Source organism: Suricata suricatta, chromosome 12 (genome assembly GCF_006229205.1).
Source record: "Suricata suricatta isolate VVHF042 chromosome 12, meerkat_22Aug2017_6uvM2_HiC, whole genome shotgun sequence".
Classification (NCBI taxonomy): Eukaryota; Metazoa; Chordata; class Mammalia; order Carnivora; family Herpestidae; genus Suricata; species Suricata suricatta.
Window position 1 is genome coordinate 32438952 of NC_043711.1, and position 22882 is coordinate 32461833.

The following is a 22882-nucleotide window of genomic DNA, read 5'->3' on the forward strand; positions in this document are numbered from 1 at the left end:
ATCCGATTTTCTCATTGACTTATATTATTATTTCAGAGTTAATGCACCTTCACTTCTGAATAAGCTAACACCAAAGTTATCTGCATCCCCCTTGAATACAATTGGAGTCTTCCAAACTTACAGAGCAAGAAAATTCTTACAAGAAGGGATCAATTATATGCTGGATGCTGGCAATGTGCCAGGTGTTGTGGCATGTACTTTAAATAATGGTACTTTAGTTAGTTCTTAAGATAAGGGATCGTGGGGCAAGCAGAGGGCAAAACACAGGCTGGCGCCGTCCCTGACCCCCATGTCCCCAGGTGGAATATGTGTGATATTTCTTGGATACTCCTGGCTACCCAAGAACAAAGGAACGGGGATTAAGTGCTTGCCATGGTGATACGGGAAACTAAGGCAAATGAAAAACTATATTCCCTTCCTGCCTACAGCCCTTGACACAGGCAGAGTGACCTCCCTCAAGGAGCTCAGCTGCCTTGGAGGATGACACTTTGCTAGGGTCAAAAGAGAACCTTAGCTTAACCTTATCCCAACCTCGAGGATCCTATAAGTCTTCTTCCTTCATCTCACCTGCCCCAAGATCTATGCTGGCAATCATACTCCAAGCTATGGCCTTTCAATCTACATCTGAAGGGTCTCATGACTGAGGTTTTTTTGAACAGTGCTTTAAAAAAAATGGCATTTCCCTAGCAATAGCTAGCCCCTCCAGGTCCTGGAAACCTTACTTCCAAAATTCCACAGACACTCACTCTATCCCTGACCCTCTGCCAACCTGAGGGTATATAATGAGTTGCCCATCATGACTCCATGCAGCTCTTCCTGCCCATGGGTCCTGTCCCTGAGCTTTAATAAAATCATCTTTTTGCACCAAAGGCATCTTCAAGAACTCTTTGCTGGCCAATGGCGTCAGTCCACGCCCCCCCACCCCCCATCACGGCAAAACCTCATCACTTGTACCAGAATCCTAGACCAGATACTGATGGAGCCATCTTTACATATGGACACAAACAGGGGATGGGGGGCAGGGGGACAGCAGCGGAGCAGGGCAGGGTGAGTGCTGGGGTGTCTGGCTTCGCAGCCCACATGCCTCTTCTCCCCCCCACACTAACTCAAATGAGGGGGCAGTCTTTGGGGGAGGCCACAGGGATCTCTCAGTCCCATTTTTAACAGGAGCCATGAGTATTCTCCATGGTAATGGCAACCTCAGCCAGATGCCACCGAGAAGGTCCCTCTAGGATCTAGTCACCAGCTTCCCTCCCTAAAGGCAGCTGGTGCGCCACTGAAGGGAAATCCTCCGGGGCTAAAAGCAGGATGCGTGTGTGGTAGGCTGACACTGAAAACTGTTCCCTCTTCTTCCATTTCCATCAGCTCCTTTGAGAAGAGAGACCATCCTTTCTAGGTTTACACTGGGTTCGACATGACAAATAAGTTCCATGAGCCATTCCAAAGCAGCAAACAATCATCATTATGTTTCCTTCATTTCTCATTTCTTGTAAAGTAACACAAAAATTTCAAATAAGTGGGTCACAGGTTGTCCTTTTAGTAAAGGTCCTTTATTTTAGCAGCCTTTCAGAGGATGTGAGAGCGTCGCAGTATGTATGACTGTGACCATGGGGCCAGGGTGACTCTTACTTTAAAAGTGACAGAAAGAGGGGCACCTGGGTGGCTCAGTGGGTTAGCGCCAGCTTGGGCTCAGGTCATGATCTCATGGTCCGTGGGTTCAAGCTGCATGTCAGGCTCTGTGCTGAAGCTAGCTCAGAGCCTGGAGCCTGTCTTCAGATCTTGTGCCTCCCTCTCTTTGACCCTCCCCTGCTTGTGCTATCTCTCTCTCTCAAAAATAAAATAAAACATAAAAAAATTATTTTTAAAAGAGTGACAGAAAGCAAGCTCTCCTCATTGCAGTTTTTCATCTACAGAGAAAGAGGACCTGGCTCTGTTTTCTCGCTGTGGCCCCTTGTTTGCAAAAATGTCTCCAATGAGTTATATCCCTTATCACAGATCACAAAGTGGAAACCGAGAGACTGAATACATCCCTTGTAAATAGATCATTTGCCAAGACACTGTGTTTTACTATTTTGGTTTTCATCTTTTTTGTAATTTGTTTAGTGTTTATTCATTTTTGAGAGAAGAGAGACAGAGCATGAGCGGGGGAGGGGCAGAGAGAGGGAGACACCGAATCAGAAGCAGGTTCCAGGCTCTCAGCTGTTAGCACACAGCCCAGTATGGGACTCAAACTCTTGAACTGTGAGTTCATGACCTGAGCTGAAGTCTGACCCTTAACCCACTGAGCCATCCAGGCGCCCCTGTTTTATTGTTGCTGTTGTTGTTGTTGTTTTTGAGAAAGAGAGAGAGAGAGAGAGAGAGAGTGTGTGTGTGTGTGTGTGTGTGTGTGTGTGTGTGTGCGTGCGCATGCACGCTCACGCACAAGTGAGGAAGAGGCACAGGGAGAACAAGAGAGAATCCCAAAAAGGATCACTGCCCAACATGGAGTCTAATGCCAGGTTCGATCTCACAACCTTGAGATCATGACCTGATCTCAAGAGCTGGATGCTGGACCCACTGAGCTACCCAAGCACCCCTAGGTTTTTTTGTTGTGTGTCTTAGCATTTCATAGACCGGGTGGGCACTCTCCCATTCAGTCACAATCCCACCCGTTGTGACCATCTCAGCCAGGTCAGTGTCACTCACATCACTTCCTTGGACTCTAAACACTGTGTCTGCAACCCCAGTTTTGTATTTTCAGAGGGAAAAATAACAAAACAACTCATCTCCACAAAAATTATGTCACCCCACCCCAACCCCAGAAACTGGAAATGATCATACCCTAAGGGGGAGAAAGAGACTCCACAAGAGTTGATCATAAATAGAGTTAACTGCACAGCATGAAAAAGAGAGAAAAAGACTTGGGTCCAAAGGATCTAGGAAAGTTTCAAAGTGCAAGGCCACTGGAAGGTGGGGGGCGGGGGGGGAGAGTTTGCAGAGGAGGGAGCATCCAGAAAGACGTTTACACAATGAAAATCTAAATGATTCAATAGCTGAGTCACGGAGACTATGCCCACCTGAAATGGGCATCTAACTTTCCTTTAATGGTCAATACAGAACCAATAAAAACCTTTATAAAGCATTTCTCACAATGTTAATGGGGCTGTGCGGTCTATGTGCTGAATCGGGGCCAGGCACTAGGAGACGGCCAATCTAGACCAACAGGTGAGGTCTGTTGCTCAAACATCACATATTTACAGAAAGAGCATGCCTCGCAACCCATAGGGGTTAAGAGCGCCTGTGCTGGGTGTGAACCCCGGTTCTTCCAGTCCTCAGCAAGTCACACCTAGGCTCAGGTTTTCCGCCTGTAAAATGGGGCAACAGCCACACCTATCTCCTAAGGCTGATGCTTGCGACCATAACAGCTCCTGCCACAGAGGGATTATGCTATGACAGCCTTCATTGCTAATTCCTTCAACTGGAACCTTATTCCCTTCCTGTCTCTGGACTTCCCTTTCTCTAGATCATTCTCAATGGCATCACCATCACTATAAACTTGCCAAAAAAAGCAACATGACAGGGTCAGCTATTCATTCGATTCCTCTTCATCCTGTGTATCACACCTAGACTCCCTTTCCCGTGTCCCCGTGCAGCTTGGTGGGGTCAGGAAACTGAATACCAGCCAATGGATATGTGCACAGAGTGACATGAGGCCATTTCCGGACTTGACATATAAAAAACTTCATGAGACTCCAAGTTGCTTCCTCCTCCGCTGGCTTATTACAAAGGTGTAAAGTGATATGGAAGCCCCATGGTGAAAACGGCAGAGGGCTGGGGCCCTCAATCACCACTTGAAGGAGAGTCACCTGCTAATCAGAAACATCCCTTCTCGGTATTATGTGAAAAAATTAACTTCTGTTACGTGGAGTCAATGAGGTTGTAAAGTTTATCTGTTACAGCAGCTAACATTACACTGACATAATCAAATCTGGGGAGATTACTCTCTCCCCGTCACCCACGGAATGAAACTGGACTTTGCCAGCATGGCATGAAGGCCTCCCTGGTCCAACTCCAAACTAGTCCCCAAGCCCACTTCCCACCAGGAAGCCACTAATGTGCCTGGTATTCTCTGTTAAGTATCAAGCATCACCGGACCTCCTCAACCCCTGAAATCCCTACTTTAGACGCCCTTCTATCACAAGAGCCCAAATTCCTTACAATTTGACAAAATTCTGATTATCCTTCAAGGATCACTTCATTCACCACTCCTCTGAGAAGCTCATGTGTACCTGGACATGGTGTCCTCTGGCTCCCAGAATAAATAGAACAGACTAGATTCACTCCTTTGGTATAGAGGTACTACTGATTATATAGTAAATTACCTCTGTATTTTCACCCTAGTGCGTGCTTCTGGAAGGTTGAGGCCAGGAGCTCTTTAAGTTCACATTCTCAACCCTTAAACACACTAGCTGGCTTAAGTAAGGACTTGATAAATGTTCTATGAATAAATACATTAATGCAAAAAGGAACAGGGGCATATTCCAGGGACCATTAGGTGGTATGCCTGAGTGTACCCATTTGGCCTCAACAGACCAAAAGTGAGGCCACTTCCTTAGTGTAATCCCTTGGCAGGTCTGTTACAACTGTTTTCAGTCCAGTCTAAGATTTGCAGATTTAGAACACTCAATCCCAAGGAGCCAGATGAGAATGTGGGTAAATTTGGGCAATTCCACTCCACTGCTAGACCAAGAGCTTAAATCCTCAAAACCAACCATCAAAATGGATGAAATGGATGAAAAGTTGGCAAGAACCTTCCTTCCCCCATTTACCTCAATAGAATTAGAAATAAGTTAAGTAACCCTCAAAATAATCTGTTACAGGATTACATGTCCAAAGATGGAATAGTATACAACTCTAAAAATTGATAGAGACCCACTTTTCCCATCTCAATTCACCCTCTACATCTTGGTCCTCAGAATACCACTGTGGGGACAGTTCCTTGGGCATCAAGACCCCTCTGCTGTACAGCCACCAAGTGACTTTCCTTCAGTGTTTCCTTCACATCCACTCATATGAGTATTTGATTGTGGTCGGTCCCTCCCACAAATACTAAGTGGATGACAGTGGAAAGAATGTCTGTTTTTCAATTTGTAAATAGGATAGCAGATGAATGGATTAAAGAATAAATGAATGAACGTTCAACAAACACTGACGTGAAAAAAGAATGTACCAGTGGATGAAAAAATAGATTACATGTTGCTTATTCAGCATAATCGTATTTTGTGAAGAAAAAAAATGTTACACCCAACTGATACACACACACACACACACACACACACACACACACACACACACACACACACAAACCCCTGGAAAGTTCTTCGACAAAAGATCAATGGTGGATTTTTCTAGCCAAGATTAAAAGATCTGTGTGAGGTAATGCTGATCCCATTCAGAAGAATCCAGGCTCTTCCTTCTCCTTGGTCCAGTTCAGGGTGGTTCCCCCCGGTGTGAGGGGTGGAATGGACCCTTTCGGGAGCAGGTGGAGGAGATGCCCCACTTCCCTACCTCGCTCGCCAATTAATCAACAGCAGCTGTGACAGGCAAGTGTGGACGGACCATTCCAGCCATCCGTCAACCGCAGCGAGGTGGCAGAGCCCAGGGCCTGAGCCGAGTGGCCAGACCAGCCACATCTGGCAGGGCACAGCGAGCTGCATCGCAGAATGGAGAAAAACAAGTCTTTTATTCCAGTTTCCCAGTGTGAGCTGGTTCACCATGGAGGGGAGGAGATGAAGAATGAATGGAGCAAAAGTACTCTGTGTCCTTACCCTGCCTCTTCCCTTCAGGCTGTTTGGGGGAGAACCAGGTGGCTTTCCACAGTGATTTACTGGAAACAGTGGACTCATGTGATAGTCCCATCTACCCACTCTGTCACTGTTCAAATTCAAACTACAGGCTCAAAATGGAGATTTTACCAAAGCTACAAAAATTAGAAAAATCAAGATTGTTATTTGGAAGGCTGGCAGGGATAAAGGAACATATGCAAATGTTCATCATGATCATAATGGTATATATAAACCCTTCCCTTCGATGCTTTACATTAGGACACCTATAATTTTGCCGTACACACAAGTACACAAACACATACTGTATATTTTATATACAGTGAAGTTTATAAAAAATAGGAGAAATTGAGCCAGAAAAGCCGTATATCCTTTGTCATTTGATAAAACCATTTCCTCCTGGAAATCTATCAAATAAATCATTTAGGATGTGTGCCAATATGAAAATCTGGAAATAGCCTAAACTGCAACTAAAAAACGCTGTATCAAAAAGGGGAGTACTTTGTAAACTTCTAAAACCACAAATGCAGCTGCTCATGTAGAAAGATGTTAATGATACAATTTTAAGAGAAAAAGAAGTCTTGAAACACTATATATTATTTGATTCCATTTTTAAAACACAAACACATACTTTATATATATAAAGGAACCAGGAATATATTAAAATATAGAATACAGAAATACACAAAACATCAAATGAAGGAATGATACAAATGGAAAATTATAATCATGGCTGGGAGAAGTTACTGATGTGGCTGTCTTACGTTTTTTCTTTTATTTTCTATTGTTTTCTTTAAAAATGAGTTAAGCAATTTTTTAACTTTAAAAAAGGTGGAAACCAAGAAAAAAAACCCTAAAGGAAAAGGGAAGAGAGACTGAGAAGAGCCAGCTGAGAAACCAGGTCCCATCAGAATAACCTGTGTGAGCTTGAGGGGCGCCTGGGTGGCTCAGCAGGTTAAGCATCCAACTTCAGCTCAGATCATGATCTCACAGTCCACGGGTTCGAGCCCTGTGTCAGCTCTGTGCTGACAGCTCAGAGCCTGGACCCTGTTTTGGATTCTGTGTCTCCCTCTCTCTCTGCCCCTACCCGATGCATGCTCCCGTGTTCGCTCTCTCGCACTCTCTCTCTCAAAGACAAATAAACATTAAAAAGAAGAAGAAAAAGGAGAATCTGAGTAAGTTGTGCTAGGGACTCAAAGAAATTTAAGAGATGCTGGGTAGGTATCGTTTATACGGATACCAAGCCAAGACAGTATTTACACCCTGGGTATCACCTACTAAACCTTCCCACTTTGCCCCTCCCCAACTCTCCCCTCCCTCCAGGTATCTGAATATTACTGCTTACTAAGGTCAGCTGTTTTGTAAGACTGTGGTGCTGCCATGTTCATCAAATAAACGGAAAAATGACCTAACTCAGGGCTGCTCACCAAGCACAGAAGAGGCCAGGTAGCCAGCACAAGAGACCAGAGAGGGAGATTGTGGAGCCATCCATGGTGGGGGCTGGGGCCAATCCTCAGGGTGAGCAGGTTCCTGTCACCAGGCAGGACCAAGACCAGCTGTGTCTACCCATCTTCAAATCTTTTTAAGGAGAAATTGAAAACTCAGATGTCTGGGAAATCCCACGATATTGTCAGTGGCCATTACTAAATAAGTGTATCTTCGAGTGAGTCATTTCTCCCTTTTTTTTTCTTTTTCCTAAGTAGGCTCCATGCCCAATGTGGAGCTTGAACTCAGGACCCTGAGATCAAAAGTCACATGCTCTACCACCTGAGTCTGCCAGATGCCCCTTGGGTGAGTTACTCAACCCTCTGGCTTAGTTTCCTTATATATACATTGGAGACAAAAGCAATGATCTTTTTCACAGGGCTGTTGTGGTATTCAAGTGATGTAATCTATACAAAGTACTTTGCAGTCAAATGCTCTACCCCTGAGCTATACCCGCAACAGAGACACCCAAACAGGGACTTGAACCCTGGACCCTCAGATTAAAAGTCTGATGCTCTACCGACTGAGCTATCCGGGCTCTTATACAAAGTACTTTGAAAGTTACCTAGACCAAGGTGAGCCCTGAGTGTTAACCATCATCCAACTACCACCTCCCACAGGCCACTTGGAGTGACCGCTACCTGGTGGCCATGGTCACGTGTTCTGAGGACAAGGCCAGCCTCCACCAGCTGTGTTCTCTGGACCGCAGGCACCACAGTGGCCACTGCAGCGGGCACACTGCTGGCACCAGTGTCTTCCGGGTGCAGGAATCAATCATGGAATAATTCCCAGACAGTTAGGGTACATGAAGTGCCTCTTGCATCACCAGTCTGGACCCACCTTATCTCAAAGTGCAAGACCCAGCTGCCTAGTAAGCAGCCTCCTGGGAAGGCTGCCCCTCAGGCGGGCCTCCAGAGCCTTTACCTTTTTCTTGCACTTTTAGAATTCCACTCTTGTCGGAGGCTCAGGATATGGAAGATGGAGACAGATGGCAGTCCCGGGGGGGGGGGGGGGGGGGGCTCCTTGTAACTGCTGATCTATCAGAAGTCTAGAAGCCACTCCCATTCCCCTCCCCAACACCTCCAAGCCCTGTCATTTGTTTACAAGTCTCCCTGCTGAGACAAATCCCTGAGAGTTCTTTTGGTCCATATGCTGTCCTGGAAACTTGGCCCCAGTCAGAATGAAGAAGTGAGAAATGTCAGTGGCTCCCTACCATGGGCATCTCACCTGGCCCAGGCTTGGGGGCCTTTGTGAGACCAAATGTTACCTTCGTCATCATGCCTGAGGGCCCTGCCTTGAGGCAAAACCTCAAATCATCCTGCAGACATATAATAACAATCACTATTGTGACAACATGTGGCAGACCCCATACTCCACACTGTCAACAATCCTGACACCAACCTGACAACAACCATCTCAGCCAGGTATAAATATTCCTATTTTAAAGAGAGGGAAAGTAAATCTCAAAGAAGTGAAGGAACACGCCAAACATAGAATGGTAGAACTCAGATTCAAAATGGAGTCTGACCCCACAGTCTAGGCCCTTAATCACTTGGTCATTTCACTTCCCAGAGACGTTCTTGGTACTGGGGAAACATCTCAGTATTTCCATGTGTGAGTCCCAGGGCCTCTCACTTACCATGCACTTATCATCTGTCTCTGGGAAAATGCTTACAGACATCCAGTCTTTCCTCCTCTGTGCACCGTTGAAAATCTGTCTGCACTATTCCCTTGAGCAGTTATTCATTTCCTAGGGGCTAACTGATCTCCCCGAAAAACTATAAGCCTGGGTGGCTCAATCAGGTGAGCGTCCAACTTCAGCTCAGGTCATGATCTCACAGTTCGTGAGTTCTAGACCCACATTGGGCTCACTACCTCTCCCCCATTCACGCTCTCTCTCAAATAAAACACACAAAAAATTATAAAAAACTACAAGCCATCAGGGGGCCTGGGTGACAGGAGGGACCATTCCAGCATCACCCAGCTTGACAAAGCCTTGTTAAATGAGTTCTTAAACCCTTTTAGCTAGAGTATAGGACAGAATGGTCTTCTTTTTTATTTTGCATGTTTTACTGAATCCTTGAGCTCTGAGAGCCCACCCTGACTACTCCATTTAATACTATCATCTGCTAAATGCTGGACATTTTCAATGCCCTCACCCTACTCTTGTTCCGGAACGCTTATCAACTAATGCACTTCATAATTTAGTAATTGATAGCTTATCATCTACCTTACCCTGCTTGTTTACTCGTGCCAGACTACACCACCCAAAGGCAAGATTATTTGTCTTGTGTTTTTAACCAATATGTACCCAGTGCCTGCAAGAGAGCCCTGTGCAAGAAGGCACTCAATGAATACATGTAACCAAGCAAGTTGAAATGAAGGTTCTCGTTGCTTAGTTCCTCAAACTCCTCCTCCTCAATTAAGTGGCTCTGGTGCTGCCCACTTGATACAACGTCACGAGAAAGCAAGGACAAGGGACACGTGTGGAGCATGTAAGGTCTGGTACAGCGTGTGCATTCAGTGCCTCCTCCCTATTCTTTTACCCAGAACATGAAATCTGCATTGTGTTCTGTACCCGGCCTCACAGATTGAGCCACTGACGACTTGCCCTTAGCATGGATCAAGCAGTGTTTGAGGTCGGAAAAGGCATTCTTCATGAAATGCAATTCCTTCTAGAAATAGCTGTTTATTCTACCAAGGATGCTGAGTGTTTGTTTCTTCTGTAGAGAGAAGCCTATAATGCTGACAAATATCTGCAATGGCCAGTAAACAAACACAGGAAGGGGAGGGACTGGGTATATATATTTTGTAATTCATAGGACCCAAGGTCAATTCAATACTGGAGGAGCAGGCCTGGGCCTCCAGGGATCCTTCAGGTTCAATGTAAGTGAGTGAGGAGGAGTGTGCAAGTGACAGAGAAAAGCTCAGTTGCGATGAAGCACAGGACTTCGCAGAGGCTGCGTTTTTACAGATTGCAGGTTCACAGCAACCTGCATAGAGTGGTCTATCGGCATCATTTGTCCAACAGCTATTTGCTCATTCATGTCCCTTGTGTCAATTTTGGTAATTCTTGCAATATCTCAAGCTTTCGCATTATGACTCTATTGAGGTGATCAGTTAGAAGTGATATCACTGACTGAAAACTGAGGTGGTTAGCATGTTTTACCAATAAAGCATTTTTCCATTAAGGTATATACATGGTTTTTGAGGCATAATGTTATTGCACACTTAATAAACTACAATATAGTATCCACCTAAGTTTTATATGCACTGAGAACCAAAAAACATCCATTTGACTTGCTCTATTGTGAGATCCATTTTATTGCAGTGATCTGAAACTGAATGCACAATATATCTAATATATGCCTGTATTCACATTCTTATCTCTCCCCAAGGCCTTGGTCTCCCAGAGGGTAAGTGTCTCCGTGCATCTTTATACCCCCTGGTCCCAGCAAGACGACTGGACCGAAGCAGCACTCATTGAGATGAGTGGGGAGGAGCAAAGGTAGCAGGGAGGGAACCAGAGAGAGGAATCCTTCTTCTAGGAAGGACAGGTGGGAAAGAGGGTGGAAAGGAGACAGGAAGGAGGAGAAGAGGAAAGGAAGGAAGAAGAGGATTGTGTGGATAGGGAGACTACCATTTTAGTTAAAGAAAAAAAAGTTTTTAAAGCAATGAAAACAGACTATGATCTTCATGCTTTTATGCCTCCCATACGTGTAAAGACATAATCAACCTGGTAACACTGAATGCCGGGGGTGGGACTCATAGGCTTTGAGGCTGTAGAGGAGAAAGCCAGAACTTTTCCTTCATGCACTCCTCTCATGCCTGACTTGCTTTGCTACGGAGAGTGTATGACGCAGCAGAGGTGTCCCTCTGAGACCACAGCACTGAGAGAAAAGAACATGGCAACTGGAGAGAAGAAAAGGGACCAAGTAATTAGGGAATCTTGGGTACTTCCCAGGAGGCAAGTACTAGATCTCAGGGGGAAAGCCGTCAGCAGCCAGAAGAGAACAGCCCAAAACATGGTAGATGGAGGGAGATGCAGAAAAAGGAACAAGGAAGGAACTTTCATCTGGGACCAAACTCAGGGATCAGACATCAGAAAGAGCAGGATGAAGAACTTCAGGCAGAAGTTGGGGATCTGGGTTATTCAGCACCATCTTGATGCAAAGTTTTCTAGTGAATGCTGGGAAAGAAACTCGATGCCTTGCTCTGGAGACGAGGCTAAACATGGAAAGGGATTTGCTACCTTTCCTTTCTCCTTCACTCCATATAGTCAGTGATCCTTTTTGGACAATTCTAGAAAACCTTGGAAGAATTACTCTTGCGTTACAGAATCCTGCCAATATCCACAGTAGTTCCCACATCTTCCTGTCTATAAGCAAGGACACGGTTCATGTCAGGCTGGCTTCTCAGAGTCTCTGCAATCAATGTTCCTACTCTACTAACTTTCAAGCTGGGGGCCTGAGGGAAGTAACTGGATCTCCAGCTTCCTAACTGGGAAAATTGGGGAGGTAATAGTACCAAGCTCACAGGGTTGCTGTAGACATTAAATGAGTTAATCCCATTAGCACAGTGATTGGCACAAGGGAAGCTCTTGGTAAATAGAAGCTGTTACTTTTAGGCCATTTATCATATACTGCTCACAATCACCGTGTGCAATACAAGTGCTTATCATTAGTTCCATTTTACAGAGGAGAAAAATGTGCCTCAGAAGTGAAGTGAAGTTTCCCAAAGCTAAAGAGCAGTAAATGTCAGAGCCAGAGTTTGAATCCAGATTGAAAACTCATGTTCGGAACTCACAAGTATACTCTCTCCCAGTCATCCCACTTCCTTCATGATCTGGCTTTAAAATATGTTAAAATAATATTCCTTTATGCCTCTGTTAATATCTCTTCCTTTCCCATGTCTGACCTACACATACCTGAGGACACAAACACATACCCTGAGCCAAAGAGCTGAGAGAGGCCTGTAAAAAGACGAAGATCAAAAATCAGATCCCATTTGGCTGTTTTCTAAATCAAATGCATACCGACCATCCAGCCTGGTTCTTCCACACCTATGTAAATACAAAAAAGAAAAGAATGTTTGTGTTTACCAAAGCATCCCAACAAAAAATATAAAATTTTTGTTAAAAATAACCCCAAACTACAAATGACCTACATGCCTCTCAACAGAAGATGAATAAATCAATTATTGTATATTCACATAATGGAATATTACACAAGCAATTATAAATGACTACTGAGACACACAACAAAATGAATATATCTCACAAATACTATATTGAACAAGTTAAACAAGGCATAGAAGCATACATTCTACAGTTTTTATTTGAAATTCAAGACCAGGCCAAAAAAAAAATGTATCGTCACAGAAGCCAGCACAACAGTGATTTCTTAAGAAAGTCAGTACTGAGCAAGAGGAGGCACAAGGGACCCTGTAGGGGCTTCCAGATCTTGATCTGGCTGATGGCTACTCAAGAATATTTACGTTTAAAGGTTACAAAGCTGTATTTCGTATTAGTGCAGTTCATGAATTTTATGTAGTCTAAGCTTAAATAAAATAAAACAAGAAAAAAGGTAATAAAAATATCTAAAGTCATTTCACTGCAAAAATTCCCCAGGGATCTGGGGCAGTAGCCAAGATGGCGGGCTTTGGCGCTATCCAAGGCAAAGTGCTGACTTGTCTCTCAGCTGAGACCTGAGACAACCCTGTTTGCAGAAATGGGACTGGTGTACATCAGGGCACATCCAATGGGGTCACAGCCAAGTACATCTGCTGCTCTCCGCATCTCTTGGCCTCAAAGCAAGCTTTCAGGCCTGCAGAGAGGTCTGCAGCAAAAGCTGAAACACAGCTCATCCACAGCTGGCCTGTTTGTACTTATTCTACATCATGTTCTTTTCATCGCACTCAAAATTCATTCCTATTTCCTATTTCCTGGCACATTTGATGGGTTTTGTTTGGTATATTATGATCCTCTGGTTTTCTGTGTTCCCCTTATCTGAACTGGAATGCATTTTTTCAAGATGTTGGTTCTCCTGGGTCACAAAGGTTTCAGACAAAGGGGGAGGGGGTGTCAGAACCCATTCATTTTATTATCAGGCCAGTATTACTGGAGTCATGCACATTTTATAGGAGATAAGGATAGCGTGACAGTCTGCTACTGGGACAAATTCATATCTAGATGCAGAATGAAGCTGGAACCTTACCAGACACTGTACACAAAAGTTCACTCAAAATGTATCATAGATGCAAATATAAGACTTAAAACTAAGTCGTGGGGTGCCTGGCTGGCTTAGTCAGAAGAGCATGCAACCCTTTGCTGAGCATGAAAGCTGCTTGGGATTCTTTCTCTTCCTCCCTGCCCCTCCACTGCTCTCTCTTAAAATAAAATTAAAAAAAGGAAGCAGCAGCAGCAGCAGCAGATGGGGCACCTGGGTGGCTTATTTATTTGAGTGTCGGACTCTTAATTTCAGCTCAGGTCATGAGCTCATCATGAGATCATCACGAAAGTTAAAATATTCCCTACAGAATGGGATAAGACACTTGCAAATTAAAAAAAACAAGAGGGACGCCTGGGTGGCTCAGTCAGTTAAGCGTCCAATACTTGCTTTTGAGTCAGGTCATGATCTCAGTTTCATGACATTGAGCCACATGTCAGGCAACATGAAGCCTGCTTGTGATTCTCTTTCTCCTCCGTTCTCTGCTCTTTCCCCAATCCAACTTTCTCTGTCTCTGTCAAAATAAATAAATAAACTTTAAAATAATATAAAATAAAGCAAAATAAAATAAAATAAAGTAAAATAAAATAAAAATGGAGAAAGCATCTGCATATACAGTTCTCCAAAAATACACAAATGGCCAATAAGGACAGGAGAAGATGCTTACGATCATTAATCCGCATAGGAAATATCAACCAAAACCACAGTGAGATACCACTGCATACACTTGAGATTGGTGGACCTCAGACACTTGAAATAATAATACATGTCAGTGGTGATGTGAAGGAATTGGATCATTCATTGCTGGTGAGAATGTAAAATAGTGCAGCTGCTTTGAAAAGCGGTCTGGAAATTCCTCAAACAGTTAAACACAGTTTCCATATGAGCCAGCAACTTCACTCCCAGGTATAGTCTCCTCACCCCAAAAAAATGAAAACATATGGCCCCACAAAAACTTGCGTAAGTATTGGTAACTACAGCACTCATAATGTCCCTAAAGTAAAAACAACCCAAATATCCGCCAACTGATGCATGGATATACCTAATGTGTATCTATATTGTGGAATAATATTTAGCCATCAAAAGGAGTAGATTTAGATACTCTAACATGGATGAATCTCTTAACATAATGCCAACTAAGAGAAGCTATTCACAAAGAAGCTCATATTGTAGGTCCCAGTGATATGAAATCTCCTGAACAAGCAAATCTACACAGACAAAAAGTTGATCTGTAGTTGCCCAGGACTGGTGGTCAGGGGAGTAATCATGAACAGGTACAGGCTTTCTTTGTGAGCTGATGAAGACGGTGTCAAGTCGGATTACACAGATGGTTACACAGTTCTGTGAACATATTAGAACTAATGAGCTATAAACTTTAGAAGGGTAAATGATATATTTGAATCATGTCTCCATAAAGCTGATATGTACATATATAAACATATATATGTATTCTTTTTTTTACAAGAAATAAATTGGGAAAAGGGAGAAGAAATGGCTGTGACATTTAAAAAAAAAAAACCCTATGGGCTACTGAAGCTCTATGAGCTTTTTGGGTTTGTTTTTTTTGTGTTTTTTTTTTGAGGGGGAGAGATAGAGAGTAGAGAAGGGGCAGAGATGGAAAGAGACAATCACGAGCAGACTCCCCACTAGCAGTGTGGAGCCCAATGCAGGGCTGGAACTCATGGACCATGAGATCATGGCCTGAGCCAAAATCAAGAATCTGACACTTATCAGACTGAGCTACCCAGGCGTCCTTATCCCTCTCTGATCAGACTGGCCCTGTGACCTTGGAAAAGGCACATCTCCTCTGCGTCTCACTGTGAAATGAAGGATTATGTGTCACTTCTCCACATCTACTATTTCCTGATTCTTAAAAATGCAGGTTCTTACAGATTTGTGATCATGATATAACACGATGAAGAAGAGGAAAAAAGATAAAGAGTAACAGTAACTAAAATTCACTGAGCTCTTCATTCACATCACTGTCTTACAGTATTAGCCTATTCAATTCTCCCACTAACCCCCTGAGATGCATAATACTATCCCCTCTCCACAGATGAAGTGTAGCACGGAAGGGATAAAACATTTTCGCTTGCAAAGGTATTCATGAAGGAAAATTCCAGAATGTCAGTTGTGGAATGGACACAGAAAGAACCCAGTCCAGCTTACAGCAAAATGGAAAACAACCTGAGAGGGGACTGCTTTTTAAAAAGAAACTGATGGGGGCTCCTGGATGGCTTAGGCAGCCAAGCATCTGACTTCAGCTCAGGTCATGATCTCACAGTTTCTGAGTTCGAGTTCTGCATCAGGCTCTGTGCTGACAGCTTGGAGCCTAGAGCCTGGAACCTGGCTTGAATTCTGTCTGTCTGTCTGTCTGTCTGTCTGTCTCTCTCTCTGTCCCCCTGCTTGTGCTCTCTCCCAAAAATAAATAAATAAACTTTAATTAAAACAGAAAGGAACTGATGGATTCTTCAATTGGTTTGGCTCTGGCAGGAGCATTTTTCAGTTCTGCTGAAAGTTTGGGGATGCTATGGATTTGGATATGCAAAAAATTAAGCAGCATAAAAAGCAAAGCCTAATATCATTAGTGTTATAAAAAGCAATACAATTATAGTATACTATGTGGCTCGGTTGTGCACATTTAACCAAAAATGCTGACAGGCCGACATTGATATGCAGATATTAAGATGGAAGAGGAATGAAAGTGACTTTTAGGTAGAGTAAGAATATTAAATCTTTATCTTCCTTACTAGGAAAAATAATAGGTATTGATGCCCACATTTGAAACTGCAAGAAATAGAAACACAAACATGATTTCTAAATCTGGAGAGAATTATGAGAAGAAACAGCTTATAGAGTTCAATATTGTCCCTCTAAGGGGTCCTATCAAAAGGTGGGGAGGGTGATGCCAGAAACTCCTATGTTTTTTTATAAATCAAAGTACTTTTTGAGCTTCTTAAAAATTATCTGCATGTATTACTTTGACTCTTTAATAAAAATTAAGATAAAAATATCTTATCCAAGATTGAGCTGGATAAAATCCAATCTAACATTGGTTGAAATCCAAACTCCAAGCCATGATCGACACTTGCCCCAATGGAATATGTATAAAGTGCTCTTGGAGAGTATTGGAAAGCACCCTTATATATTAAGTCATCTTTGACAAAGTCACTGATATGAGTTAATTCATTCTGCAAAAGAGATGGAACCCTTCACAATTCAACAGCTTCTACCCACACTTAACCTGGGATGAGTAACACTGGGAATTAAAGCAGAGACAAAAACACTAGCAGCATTCCTGTAAGTATGAGCAGCTCTCAAAAGCCTGCAGATATTTTAATGTGTTTTTCTCGATGTCCACAGATGGGGACAGGTTCCCCAAAGATCACTGCAGCTTGCATCTAGCCACAAATATTATGCCTCACTGTTGGAGAGAGTGCCTTAGCTCTCAGGTCTGGAATCAGTAAGGTGGAGAAATACCTTCCCAACAAAAGAGTCGTGGATTTCTCAGTTAACTAAGGTTCAGAAGCTTTCTCTTCATTACAAAAGGACCTGATAACTTCTAAGTAAGTCCACGGAACATCACCAAAGCACCCTGGCTCTGGATGAAATCTTGACCTAACAGAACCTTCAGGTTTCATGTCAATAGTTTGGATGCAAGAATGTGGGTCCATTCTTTAGTTGCTCAAATAAGGAAAAAAATAAATTAATCATTCTTTGCAGTCCTCAAATATAAAAAGTAAAGGACATATCAGACCAGAGACAAAATGGACAGGTTTCCTCCCATGATTGTATATTATTTCTGTGACATTTTAAATACTGCACTTTGCTTCAAGGCTGTCACCCTGTTTCCAAATAGCTCAGAGCCACGGCCCTCATCACAGCCCAAAGAAAGACGGCCTGGACTGATTTGATGACCATCGCTGACCAGAACCTGCCTCCAAAGTATCTATATAACAGGTGGGTGGTGGAGGGAGGAGGAAAGGGTGGGAACTGTTTTTCCCACGGATTAGGTTCCTCCTCCAAAGTTGATCATTCACCCACCTTATCTGAGCAGCCTTCACCTGCCCCCACTGGAGGCTGGAGTGATCAAGGTCTACACAGATCTGGCTTTCGAATGGCACCCATGTCATCAATCCACTTTAATAAAACTAAAAAGAAAAAGAGAAAAAAAAAAGAAAGAAAACCTCCTCAGTCAACAAAAGTACCTCCACCAGGCAGCCTAAATTGCGGGTGAGTCGGCTCACCAATGCACTAGAGATTTTGGCTAAAACCGTGCTGAACATTTCTCCACTTGCTGATGTTCAGCCAGAAATCAAGATAGAAGCAGAGAAAAAATAGAAGCATTTTAAGTTCACTGGGAGTCGCAGACTCACACTCCCAATAAGCAATCATTCTGCATTTGCTTTAAGGACTGCGGAGTAGCAGAACCACCTCCAACCACAGCAGACAGAATTTTGAGATAGGAATCAAGATTCTGTGCATCGAGAAGTCACGACCACCTTCATTAGGGAAGAAGCACGTCTCCTTAGTGGGTAACACCCAGACTGTCATCATGTTACTAGAGTCTGAGTAAGTATTACAACGTACTAAGGGACATCGTGCTCAAACCTTCACATGTTCTAATAACCATGGGCAACTGGACTGCCTATGTCCCCACCCCAGTTCCCCTCCATGCCAGCTGTGTGTCCACAGGCACAGTGCTTAACCTCTCTGTGCTCAGAGTCATCTGTGAATTGGAAATAATCTGATTCCTACAACTCAAAGGAGAATTAAAATGTTGTAAGGAGATAATTTAGATAAAATGCCTAGCACTAGCACATACAAAAGTCAACATCATTTTATGGTTGTTATTATTGCTATTACTCCCATTTTACAGAAAATGAAACCAGCCTTTGAAAACATCACGAATTTGTGTAAAGTTACATAGCTAACCAGTCACAGAACTGGGGCTGATGGACTCCAGAGGTCTTATTATAGTCTTTCCTCTCCCCTAAACTTTCCCCCTTATCATTCCTAAGGAGCTCTACTACGTGAGATCAGTCACTGGCTTGTCTATACAATAAAAAAAATCTTGTCAAAAAATTAAAATTCCCTTAAAAACCCAGATTGTAGTAATAACAGTAGTAGTAGAAATGGTTGTTTTTATTGTTAATGTCATCACTCTAGTAGTAAGTAGTCAGTGCCTGATGGTGTGCCATTACGGGCTAAGGTATAGATATTCAACTTCGCCCCTCCCCTTGGCCCAATTCACCAAAAACATCAGAGACTGCTAAGTGGTAACACAGAAAGAGAGCTATGTGTTGGCAGGGCAATTATGGAAAAGAAATATTGCTGAGTGGTCCCAAAACAAAGGTCTTTAAGACAGATGGAATTGAAGGACCAGCACATCAAATGCCCCATCATAAAAGCAAGCATCACACACCCCACTTTTGAGAAGCTGATCAATGGTTGATCACAGGGAGACAGTCTTTGCTAACCTGTCACAGCTGTAAAGCTAGGGAATAAATGGCCTTGATTTTTCTCTAATGGAACCCAAAGTCACCACACTGAGGGTAAAATTCAAAGGAAGAGTTGTGACCTCCCAAACGTCAGGAGAAAAAAAGTTGAAGACTGTGCTCTTGGCCAGGGACGCACCTTAACAAAACTGCATCACTTTCATCTTCTACATTTTTATGGGAAACAAAACGACTCTGGGTCTGATTTTAGCTCTTCCTCTGTACCCTCATCTCTAAAGAGCTGAAGATTGAGTCTTGTTCACGGCTATACACTCAGTATGTACAACAATGTCTGGCACATAATCAGTAGATAATAAATATTTGCTGAATGCATAAATCATTTATCTAGATCTCTTAACAGGCAGACAGTAAGGACCCAATAAATAAATGGTGCCTGATTATCATTATTTTCTATTTTTCTCTACAGAAAGATCAATCTATTTCTTTGGATTCCCACAATTTGCAATTCTTAAATGCAAAGTTCGTAGTCAGTAAGTGCTTCATGAATAAACAAAGGAAAAAATATCTGCCCCTCTTTCACAAACAAGCCTGCCATCATAAATGAGGACTTAAATCACACTAAAATCACACACACACACACACACACACACACACACACACACACACACACACACACAGCAATTTACTGTGGATGTATTGAACATTTCCTCCCTAGAGAAGACACAAGAAACCACATAGTAGAAAAGGTAGTTAACCAATGACTTTTTTTTTAAACAACCTGAAAGCTCATCACTGTTACTCCTCTTTTCCACCTGAAGAGCAAACGCCTTGAGGGCCAAACCTGGAGAAGAGATAAATCCAAGATTGCTACTTCCCGTTGACCAGAAAAATGGATGAAGGCTAAGGATCAGATTTTAATTTTAAAGTTTATCACTTCTTTTGAGGGGATGGCTAATAACATTTTCACAAAAAGGAAATATTTCTCCCATACCAATTTTTCTGTTATTTACTCACCCCTGCTCCTATCTTCAGTTAAAAAAAAAATTCATAGCATTTCACAATGCTAAGCAATATCAAAGGTCACCTAATGACCAAACTTCTTCTTTTACCAATGGAGAAAAAGGAAGGGGGGCCATTTCATGAGAAAACAAAATTACACCCAGGACATTTACTGTTCTCACAACATAATTTAATTAACACAAACTGACATTAGATCTGTAAAGGCCATTAACACCCTGTAAATATTTGCAGTTTCGCCTCAATTTCTCCCTTATCCCTTTTTCATATCCCAGTTTCCTCTTTTCTTGTAACTTGACATCTCTCTTAGGAATTCATGTACAAGAAGGTCTTTCAGTAGGTGCAGGTCAAGAGGCCCAGGGTTCTCAAATCCACATGAGGGAAGTGCTAAAGACCAAAGCTTGTGCAGATGTGGTTGCTTGCATCAATATTCCCCCAAATCAAGTGGGCTCAACGCAAAGTGCTGGCCTCAGTGCCTGGAGTGATCCAACCAGAGCTCCAGTGATCCACTATGCACTCTGTGATATAAACACATAGCTCATTGATTTCTTTTTTGAAAGTAGGCTTCAAGCCCAGTGTGAGGCTTGAATTCATGGCCCTGAGATCAACAGTTGCATCCTCTACCAACTGGGACAGCCAGGAACCCCTCACTAATTAAGTTAAAGCCAGAAAGACTCTAAACCATGCCCCCAGTCAACAGAAGGCAACAATAAGGCAATGACATCTCCCCAGTTCTTCACCAACATTTTCTGTGGTTCCCAGAGAGAGAGGTAACAACACAAAAGCACATTTCTCATGTGAGCAAGTGATCAAGGACAAAGTGACATCCATAAAGTTTTAGGGAAGAAAGAGTCACTCAAGGCCATGTGCAACCCCCTTCTGTGACATATCAACTAATGTCCAGAGCAGTGAGCAAGGTCCCACAGATGGGCAGGAGCAAACTCAGGTCCTCCGGTTCCCAGTCCTATAATGTTCCCACCCCCCTGACTGGAGAGATGGCATATGAGTGGTCCAGGGCTCCCTAAACACAACTGTAATTTGTCATGCCTTGGCACATTCCCTGCCACACTAAATCAGTTTGTCTTTCAAAGCCAAATTAAATGTCACCTGCTATGCGAGGTCTACCTCATCTTCCTCCTGCTCAGATGAGATCAATCCCTCCTTGTACTATGTCAATGACTCAGCCATTTCCTTGATCTGCCAATTACTTTCAGTTCCCTCAATTCTGTAATAAATTTTATGATTCACCACTTTTCTCTTCCTCTGGACTGAAAGCTCCCTGAGGGCTGGGCTCATCTTCCAATTCGATCATTCTCTCCCATTCACTCCCAGCCTCACACACCCTACACAGTGACATGTGGTCATTAAAATGTTAATTTACCCAACAAAAATTTAGCAACTTGCCCCCATGAACTCTTCTCTTAAAAGGGAAAGGTTACATTAAATAATTAATTATTCTAATACTGATGGGTGGTAGAGAGTCATCAAGTGAACAGTGTTAAGAATTTAGGTAGGTAGGAATGCTTGTAGTAAACAAGTAAGGGAAACACCCCTCCTAAGAGGTTCTCCATCAGGACATGAACATTTGGGAACATTTCAAATGTTTTGTACCAGCACTAGAACGTTTTTAATCCAAGGATTTTGATGACCGAAACTCAACCAACAAGAAAAGTATGTTTAAGGCAGTGTAGTCAACAACAAAGATTAAAAGTCAAATTTTGACCTTTTGGTGACCAAAACAGGGAGGGAGAAGCTGGAATGGGATTTTGGAGGAAATTAATTTCTAAAGAACATGATCAAAGTCAAAAGAGGAAGGATCAGAATGGTGAATACACAAAGCATTCCCCAAGGAAGAGTTGGACGGTGAGACCTAAACTATGGCTATGACTCCCGAGCTAGCAAAGGTATGGCAACAGCAAGGAACAGCAGCAGGTTCATATCAAACCTGAAGTCAAGATTACAAATCACGAGCACACTGCAGGTGTCTAATAGTTGTGAAGGAAACCAATTTTTAGTTTCCTTCAACCATCTCTTTTTCACCACTACCCTCCGCCTAGAGCAGCCTGATGCTGCCTGGCCAATGTGTGAGATCCTCCCAAATACCATTCCAAACAGTCTCCCAGGAAGTAACACACACAAATTTAAAATCACTTTCTTGCCTTAAAGGACAAGATGATCTCAGGCTAGAAACTGCACAGACAGATTTGGGGAAGTTGGGTTTTAATACTAGTTTTGTTGTTAATTTACCAGGTGGCCTGTGGCAAGGTGATGAATAACCTTCTGTCTTCACTTTTCTATCTATAAAATGATTATTCAGAATGACGCTGTTTTTTAAAGACAATGAAATGGCATGAGATCTGTGAGGCTGTACCACCGAATCTGCTTGCAAATGATTCAGTAATATAGTTCATTTTAAAAAGTATATAAAAGTATTTAACAGTTGTTTGCTCTGTTAATGGAGAGGATGTTATTACAAGAGATCATGTCTTTTTTTTCTTAGTTGAAATCTCTGCTAAAGTACTTATATGAATTGGAAAAATAATACCTGCATGCAACAACCAACGCAACAATCGAAAACTCAAAAGAAGACACACCACTGGCCCAGTGACCATGACCCTATGCTTCAGAACTTCAGAGTCCAGTGGTAACAAGAGAAGCAGAGAGCTACATTTTGGACATGGCATATCACACTTGGGATCTGTTCTCTACTGCCTTACCAGCTAAGTAGCCTGACTTTGGGCCTTAACCTTTGAAGACACATCTTCCCCACGTACAAAATGGCACTTGAGACTGCCACAGTTCACAGTGGTTGCAGACAATTTCATGATATATTAACAAAACCTATCACAGCACATGGCACATCCCAGATGTT

General features: G+C 42.9%; 1 protein-coding gene and 1 non-coding gene across 4 annotated transcripts in view; both read right to left on the reverse strand.

The window, feature by feature from the left end:
* The window catches only part of MAGI1 (membrane associated guanylate kinase, WW and PDZ domain containing 1), a 624267-nt gene that overhangs the window by 460783 nt on the left and 140602 nt on the right, over nucleotides 1–22882 (reverse strand). The window lies entirely within an intron of this gene.
* On the reverse strand, nucleotides 7773–7845 carry TRNAK-UUU. Its single transcript has one exon. It is a non-coding gene; the product is annotated as a tRNA-Lys (tRNA).